We start from the raw sequence: 6,407 nt of genomic DNA, 5'->3' as shown, positions 1-6,407 counted from the left end.
TCTCCTTTGTAAAATGGACCATTCTCTTTCCCAGGCCCACACTGGTCATAAAGCCCCCGAGGTATAATCAGGCATCAGGAAGAAGTGATTTCCTCCTTACTCTGCTGCTTTCTGTGTACATTTAAGGCAAATTACTTCATCTCTCTCAATTTTAGATTCTCATCTATAAAACTGAGATAATAATACACTCGAAGACGTAGTGAGGATTAGATGAGATTATGTGTATATATATACATATATAATGCACACACACATTCAGAAATCTCATAATGCTCAGTACTCAATAAACTGTTCTTTCTCTCTCTTCCACTTTTCTAGCATTGATACCAACCATGGCAGTTGTACTAATTTCCTAGAACTACCATACAAAACAGAAACTTGTCTCACAATTCTGTAGGCCAGAAGTCCAAATCAGCCAGGCCATCCAAAGTCTCTAGGGGAAGATCCTCTCTTGTCTCCCTCAGCTTCTGGTAGGCTCAGGCAGTCTTTGGCTTGTGTGTGCATCCTCACAGTGGCCTTCTTTCCTCTCTGTCTCTTCTCATCTTTTTTAGGACACCACTCAGATTGGATTAGGGCCCACCCTACTCCAGTTTGACCTCCTGTTAACTGCTAACATCACCAAAGAACCTGTGTCCAAACAAGGTCACCTTCATAGGTTCCAGGGTTTAGGACGTCAACATATCTTTTCAGGGGACACAATTAAATCCATAACAAAAGCTTTTCTAGAAGCTAGAGTAGGACCCTATGTTGTTGTTGTTTTTGTGTGCCATTGAGTCCATTCTGACTCATAGTGACCCTATATGACAGAGTTCATATCACCAGTGGCATAGTGGTTAAGAGCTACATCTGCTAACCAATAGGTCAGCAGTTCAAATCCACCACGCACTCCTTGGAAACTCTATGGAGCAGTTCTACTCTGCCCTATAGGGTCGCTAAGAGTCGGAATTGACTCGATGGCAACGGGTTTGCTTTTTTTGGTTTAATATCAGGAGACCTGGTGGCACACTGGTTGAGTAGTTGGCTGCTAACCATAGAGGTTGGCAGTCCGAATCTACTACCTGCTCCTTGGAAACCCTATGGGGCAGTTCTACTCTGTCCTATAGGGTCAGAAACAATTCGACAGCAACGGGTTTGGCTTTTTTAAAAATATTACCTAAATAGATGTGTTCCTTTCCAGGTTAGAAAGTAAAATGTATTGTCCACCAACTTGTGTTATACTTTTCTGTGATTTTTAAAGAATCCAGCCACTTTGTCTGCTCCTCACACCATGCTGAGATCATTTGTTAATCACAAGCACATAAAGCACAATTATTAAATAAGGCAAAGAAACCTCCTATTAAAAAAGGAAGCATACCGTGGTCCTTTCTTAAGGGGATGAGTTTTCATTGTCTTATCTTGGCTATTTTTTAAGTGCTGCTCACCTATAATAAGAGAAAAGCATCAAAAACCACCATCCTAGAAAGAGAACCCACCTTACACTAAAAACACTCATGGGCTACTGGGCCATTGGCGCTTTCTCTCTGGGCATTAGGGTACTCAACGTGTGGGGACACGTGGCTGCCTTGGCTGGATCTGATCCACAACGAGGACTCTGGAAGACATTCATCTATTTAATCACTTGTCCTGGAGCCACTGCTGAAATTGCAGCCAGCTAAAGTGACACAGTATACCAAGTCCCCGCACTTAGCATGGAAGATGAAAGGAGGCATCATACAGATGGTTGGCTAAAGGCCAGCTGTTACAGCTGCCCTCGCCCTCAGAACACCAGGGAATTTCTAAATGCTGCCCTGGCCTGCACTGATTTTCTTCAAATACAGGAACTTCTGGAATTATACCCAGTTCTCCCCCCACCACCACTACCACCATTAAAAAAAAAAAAAAAACCCAGCTGGATGCCTCTATAGGGACAGGTGATTCCCAAAGCCCGATAACTGTAATGACACAGGACTTTGAGGATTTACTCTTTTCTAAAAAGAGCAGGGCAGGAGTCTCTTACGCTTTCACTCTGGCTTGCCTGGGACTTTCCCAGTTTTAGCACTGAAAGGCCATTGTCCTGGGAAGCCCCTCAGTTCTGGGAAAACCCAAAGCAGCCTTCTTATAAACATGGAAAGGAGTGGGGAATGGCAGGCAACCACCAACTTCTTTAAATAGAATGAGCCATTGACTCATTCAACTTAGAAAATTCCAGGAAAAAGTTTTCTGATTAACACACAATCCTAACACCATCCAAGATCTGCTCCTTCTTCCCTAATTTGATATTAACAATTATTTTTGAGGCAGGAAACTCTTTGCGAAACTGATGAAAACTTCAGATACTCTTTCCTGAAAAATCTATGACTATCCATATTATATTGAGGTATAACATACATAAATCAAACGAACTAATCAAAATGTTACGACTTGATAAATTTTCATAAACTGAACACACCCAGATCAACAGCATCCAGATCAAGAAACAGAGCATCACTAGTACCCCTATTACTGAAGGAAGAAGTCCAAGCTGCACTGAAGGCATTGGGGTAAAACAAGCCTCCAGGAATTTATGAAATACCAATTGAGATGTTTTAACAAATGGATGCAACACTGGAAGCGCTCACTCATCTATGCCAAGAAATTTGGAAGACAGCTACATGGCCAACCGACTGGAAGAAATCCATATTTGTGCCCATTCCAAAGAAAGATGATCCAATAGATTTCAGAAATTCACAATATCTTTAATATCATATGATGATCCAACAGAATTCACAATATCTTTAATATCACATGCAAATAAAATTTTGCTGATGATAATTCAAAAATGGTTGTAGCAGTATATCAACAAAGAACTGCCAAAAATTCAAGCCAGATTCGGAAGACAACATGGAACGAGGGATATCATTGCTGATGTCACATGGATCTTCGCTGAAAGCAGAGAATACCAGAAAGATATTTACCTGTGTTTTATTGACTATGCAAAGGCATTCAACTGTGTGGATCATAACGAATTTTGGATAAGATTGAGAAGAATAGGAATTCCAGAACACTTAATTGTGCTCATGTAGAATCTGTACACAGACCAAGCAGTCTTTTGAACAGAGCAAGGGGATACTGATTGGTTTAAAGTCAGGAAAGGTGTCCGTCAGGGTTGTATTCTTTCAGCATACCTATTCAATCTGTACACTGAGCAAATAATCCAAGAAGCTGGACTATATGAAGAAGAACGTGGCATCAGGATTGGAAGAAGACTCATTAAGAACCTGCGTTATGCAAATGACACAACCTTGCGTGCTGAAAGTGAAGAGGACTTTAAGCACTTACTGATGAAGATCAAAGACCACAGCCTTCAGTATGGATTGCACCTCAACATAAAGAAAACAAAAATCCTTGCAACTGGACCAATAAGCAACATTATGATAAACAGAGAAAATACGGAAGCTGTTAAGGATTTCATTTTACTTGGATCCACAATCAACGTCCATGAAAGCAGCGGTCAAGAAATCAAACCACGAATTGCATTGGGCAAGCCTGCTGCAAAAGACCCCTTTAAAGTGTTGAAAAGCAAAGATGTCACTTTGGAGACTAAGGTGTGTCTGACCAAGCCATGGTATTTTTAATGGCCTCATATGTGTGGGGAAGACTGAGGAAGAATTGATACATTTGAATTATGGTGTTGACGAAGAATATTGAGTATACCATGGACTGCCAGACAAACGAATCTCTTGGAAGAAGTACAGCCAGAATCCTCCTTAGAAGGGAGGACAGTGAGACTTCGTCTCGTGTAATATGAACATGTTATTAGGAGGGACAAGTGCCTGGAGAAGGAAATCATGCTTGGCAAAATGGAGGGTCAGGGAAAACAAGGAAAATCCTCAGTGAGATGGATTGGCACAGTAGCTACAACAATGGCCTCAAACATAGCAAAAATTGTGAGGATGGTGCAGGACCAGGCAGTGTTTGGTTCTGTCGTACATAGGGTTGCTATGAGTTGGAACCTAACAGCAACAACAACCGAGTTTTTATCTATTGCTCTTTGGGTTTTTTTTTTTTTCTTTGGGAAGCAACCTCCCTCAGGAAACCTACAAATGGAGGAACTAACATGGCCTCAGTAATAGCAGAAACAACACTGCCAGCTTACAGGAGAGTGGGTAGCCCTGGTTTTGCAACCATAGGCAGTCAAATATTATTATGAAGTACAGCTAAAGCTACAACCCTATTTTTGAACTATTTTAGAGTAAATGCACCCACAAAAAGGAATTTAAAAATAAAGACAGTTTCTTATTTTCCTTATAATTAGTGTTTTTAAAATAATATCTGGAAAACATGAGGAAACATCATATATAGTTGTTTACGATGCTTTTCCTTCTAGAAAGATATTATTTTCTTACCGTAACACCAGGGCTAACTGAGCAAGTTTTATACTAACTCTGCCTGTAATCTCAGTCTTGAGCCTAGCAAAAAGAATCCTGAGAGCTGAAATTAAGTAGAGGTAGACTGGCAAGAAAGACAGAAGTAGTCTTCCAAATTGGCCTCAAATTGGTCAGCTGCTGTTAATAAATATTTATTGGGTACTGCGGAGTGTGTGCTGGGTGCTGAAGCTGCCCTTCATTAAACCAATTTGCAAGCATGATAAGCTAGCCTTATAAAATGCCTACCCCAAGCCTTGTAGGCAACAGAAGATGATGGGGTTTTATTCTTTCCCCCATCCTCTCCTAGCACTTCTCACAAATCTCCCCATTCTTTATGAAGGTTTACTTGTGTATTCTTACGAGAAAGCTGATATCACTGATTTAGCATCAAGGGTGCAGGCTTTGCACTGTCTCTTTGCCTTCTTCAGCAGTGAAGATTCTCTAATTCCCCCTCTCCTCTCCCAGCTATTGCCCAGAACATGCATTTTGCAAGCTGATGAGTTGAAATGCAAGGCAAAAACTGTGGATACAGAACTGAGCTAAAAAAGCTTATTACACAGAAGAAATTTCTTTTTTAAAAATTTTCTGCCTATGCTGTTTAAACTTTAAGCAGAAGATATGTGTCAGATAATAGTCGACTGATTTGCTATTAATTGCTCTATGAAAAAAAATCATTAGACATGAATTAGTCAATCTGTCCTATCCCTCCATCTTAGCACTGGGGCCTGTAGCATCTCCAGTTTTAATCTCCTCTCCCAAGCCTTCAATCACAGCTTATTACAGAAGAACAGATGATGTTGGCTATTTATCCACAAGTGTGGAGATGTTCTGTACATTGCACACGCAGCCCTGGGGGAATTGTAGCTGACCACCCTTCTTCCTACAGAGTTTCAGCAAATGAGTGGCCTGAGGTGTGGCAGAGGATTGTTTGAAAGGTGAGGGTGATGACGATGGGTTGGCTGGGTGCTGCCTCCATCCAGGAACACACAGGGAAGCCAGAAGCAGGACAAGAGATGCCGAGGGAGAGACTCAATGGCTAGATACCTGGGATCCCTGGACTTCCCATCACGCAGTTATTTCTTTATGTGTGGAAATTGTAGTATTTTTATAGGATTTTTCAGAAAGAGGAAATGATCATTTTCGATTAGCAAAGGGATTTTTCTTTGGCTGTGAGAGGGATTTGTTCATTTTCCTTTGTTAACAACCCTTGGTGGTGCAACTAGTTGCACGGGGCTACTAACCAAAAGATTGGCAGTTGAAAGCCATCCAGCGGCACTTTGGAAGAAAGGCGTGGCCATCTGCTTCCTTAAGGACTACAGCCAAGAAAAACCTATGGAGCAGTTCTACTCTGACACACATGGGGTCACCGTGAGTAGCAATAAACTGGACGGCAGCAGTTTCTTTTCTTTTTAAACAACCCAGGTATTTGTCCCAGGTTCTGTTCCAGCAATATTCCAATATTGTCACTGATCAGCAGTGGCTCCTGCTGCTCAACAATCCGCAAAGATCATTGTTGTTATTGGGTGCCATCCAGTCGGTTCCAACTCATAGAGACTCTACGCACAACGGAACGAACCACTGTCTGGTCCTGCGCCATCCTTGCAGACGTTGTTATGGCTGTGCCCATTGTTGCAGCCACTGTGTCAGTCTACCTCACTGAGGGTCTTCCACTTTTTTGCTGACCCTTTACTTTACCAAGCAAAACATCCTCCTCCAAGTACTGGTTCCTCCTAATAACATGTTCAAACTACATGAGATGAAGTCTTGCTATCCTTGCTTCTAAGGAGCACTCTAGCTGTACTTCTTCCAAAACAGATTTGTTCGTTCTTCTGGCAGTCCGTGATACATTCAATACTCTTTGCCAATACCATAATTCAAAGACATCAATTCTTCTTTGGTCTTCCTTATTCGTTGTCCAGCTTTTGCATGCATATGAGGCAATTGAAAATACTACGGCTTGGGTCGGGCGTACCTTAGTCCCCAAAGTGACATCTTTGCTTTTTAACACTTTAAAGAGGTTTT

Source organism: Loxodonta africana, chromosome X, assembly GCF_030014295.1.
Source record: "Loxodonta africana isolate mLoxAfr1 chromosome X, mLoxAfr1.hap2, whole genome shotgun sequence".
NCBI lineage: Eukaryota > Metazoa > Chordata > Mammalia > Proboscidea > Elephantidae > Loxodonta > Loxodonta africana.
The sequence above is the reverse complement of the archived record's forward strand: the minus strand, read 5'-3'. Positions refer to the sequence as shown.